This window comes from Epinephelus moara, chromosome 9 (assembly GCF_006386435.1).
Source record: "Epinephelus moara isolate mb chromosome 9, YSFRI_EMoa_1.0, whole genome shotgun sequence".
In the NCBI taxonomy this organism is placed as follows: domain Eukaryota; kingdom Metazoa; phylum Chordata; class Actinopteri; order Perciformes; family Serranidae; genus Epinephelus; species Epinephelus moara.
The window spans coordinates 24,466,953-24,469,931 of NC_065514.1; positions in this window are offsets into that span (position 1 = coordinate 24,466,953).

Consider the following 2,979-nt stretch of genomic DNA (forward strand, 5'->3'; position numbering starts at 1 on the left):
CAGATTTAGACAGATTTGTGAGCAATATTTGAGGGAAATGGTCTTTTGTGTATATAGAAAATGTTTTAGATCTTTGAGTTCAGCTCATGAAAAATGGGAGCAAAAACAAAAGTGCTGAGTTTATATTTTTGCTCAGTGTATATATATATATATAATATTCTCTATCATTCCACTCTAGGAAGAAAGAACAGCATATCACGAATATGCATATTCAGAACAAATAATAATACATATAATAATATACAGTACTATGTACAGTATGTAAAGTGCTGAGTGTTCTTTCATAGGGGACAGTAATAATAAAATAATATATATATGTTAATGATATATTTTAATGTTAAAGCAGTAATCAGTTCTGATATATGTCCAAGAGGCTAATAATATTCCACTCTAGGAAAAAAAGACAACATATATATCTATATTTTAACTAGAAACACATTAATGGCGACGTCATATTGTAAGGAAAAAAAGATTTATTTACAGTAGGCTATGTACAAGAAGAATATGGTAAATTAAAGATCAAACATTTATAGTGTAAAACCAATCAAATTGTGTTTGTAAGAGAAATAAATAGACATTTAAACAGAAATATAAAATATGCCATCAGTCCTGTGGGAGATTTGATAAAGAATGAGAAATCTAGATTTTAACACAAAACAAATAACTCCAAAAACTTCCTTTTTCTTTTTTTTTGTGAGCAGGAGAAAATCAGTCAAACCATATTGTAAGCTAAACCTGCATACATATAGAAAAATGCATTTATTACCCTATTTTGAAGGTGAAATGATGGTGCAACACCACGGTTACATCATTAGGCAAAGCCAGTACATGTAAAAAATATTTATATGTAAAATATGAGTGCTGTACATCTTTTAAATGATAATGATTCTTCAATTTAGCTACAGATTTAGATTCAGCCAATCTCAATTTACTTATATGAAACCAAGTATAAGATAACTATGTAAAAATACAAAGTGCAGTTGGGCTGCAGCTTGAGTAGCTACAATCTCACCTCTGACAAGAGAGATTCATACAACTGTCACATTTTACCTCAGGTCTATATGTGAAATATCACAACACAAAGACAAATGAGCAGTTTTTTGCTGGGGCCCACCAGCCTGAATAATGGCAACAGGTTTGCCTATCTTTATTCCACTCAAATCATGCATTCAGGCAATGAAGCAGTTGCTGCTTCGAGCGGGTTGGCCAATCCATCTTAAACTGCACATGGCCATTGAGCATTGGCATAGGCAGAAAGTGAAGTAAACAATGTTTTAATTTTCCCAATTTTACACTGTTTCTGAGTATATATCGGGGCGGATGTTATGTTGCCCCGACGGGGTATGGACTAGTATTACTTTAATTTCAAATTTCTGTAATTTTTAGCAATGCTTTGTGCTTTATTTCTGCAGGAAATGCATTTTCTAGTTATGGCTTAGTTTTAAAAACTTTCTATTCCGCTTCTGATTTGGCTGGGAGATTCTCCTATTTTGGGTGCGCAAGACGTGGTGAATTCTGATCCTGTTGAACAGTTTAACCATGTAAACAAGCGAATGTCTGCATGCTTCCTTACCACACACTACCTCACTACACTCACTGACAACCTCCATGCTACTGTTAAATAGCTTCTGTCCCAAACATAGTGTGTGGATCACTGAGTTGACATTTTTCCGAAAGTTAGACTCAAGGGCAGTGATCAAATCAACCAGTGCTGTGCTGGGCACTTTCAGGCCTTTCTCACCTAAGACGAGGTCAGTATATTGCTTGTCCTTGAGAAATGTGTATCTGCTATCAGTAGGCATGTATGTAGTGAGAAGTGAGCAGTCGTTACAGGGACCTTCAGGACCAGAGAATTTACCCACAACCTTATTCACAATGTAGCCTGCAATATACACAAGCACATTTCCATCAAGGTCAAATGCAGAGGACGACGAAACTGGAGTCATCTTGCTCAGCATGTCCAGAACACCTTCAGGTGGGTCGAAGTCAGATTTCAGGACAGTATCACCACTCTAGAGACAAGAAAACAAACAAACAAACTAAATGAGCCTGAATTTCTAGTTTGTGAAAATCCTGATTATTGGTGACCATCAACCTGTCGTGAGTTCTGGACCTTATGTTCTTGTAGACTGGTTCTGGTTGAGCTTTGTCTCTGTATTCTGAGATCCACAGCGTCACAAGGGGTAGACAGCTGGTGTTGGCCGATCTCACTCCCTGACTTGTCTTTCTCACCCATCAAGAGAGTTTCTCTCACCCTGACCTCAGTGCAGTCCATCAGTCCTTCTTAATGGATAATAAAACAATTAAATGTTAGTAGTTCAAATTTCACAAGAATATGTAAAATGTTATGAAAATCATACTCAAGTATTACTTACCAAGATCTCCAGAGTCACTGACTGATTGGTTGGAAAGAGTCTGATTGGATTCCACTGGATGGATCCCAATCTCTGTTGCCCCAGAATCAGGAGCTCCTTGAGAGTAGCTGTGCTCCTTTGTGATCCTCTCTGCGTCACTGATGCCCGGGGGACAGTTCTGGGAGGCATATGTACTGATCTGCAGCAAGAACGTGTTGAGATCTTCTTCACAATTGGTCTTTTCACAGTTGTTGAACATTAATCCTGTGGCCACAGCCTGATGTTCACATTCAAACTGGACAGAGTCAGGGTTGTCACGATTACCACTGCGGGCTGAAAACAAACACACATCACATCAAAACTGGATCAACTGAAAGTTAGTAGTACTTTAGGATCATTTTTAAAATATATTTTTGATATTGCACATTGAGCAAGAAAGATAATCTTTTAAAGTGTTCCAGGCAATGCTATACCAAATACATAATTTAAATTTTACGTACCTCTAATGCTTGAGTAGGCATTTTCCAGGCAGTCTTGATTTAATCTGTTTGTCAACAGGAAGGACACCTGATGCCGCTCACGAAGATCACACCACAGCATTTTGAGGCACAGGATGTTATGCTGC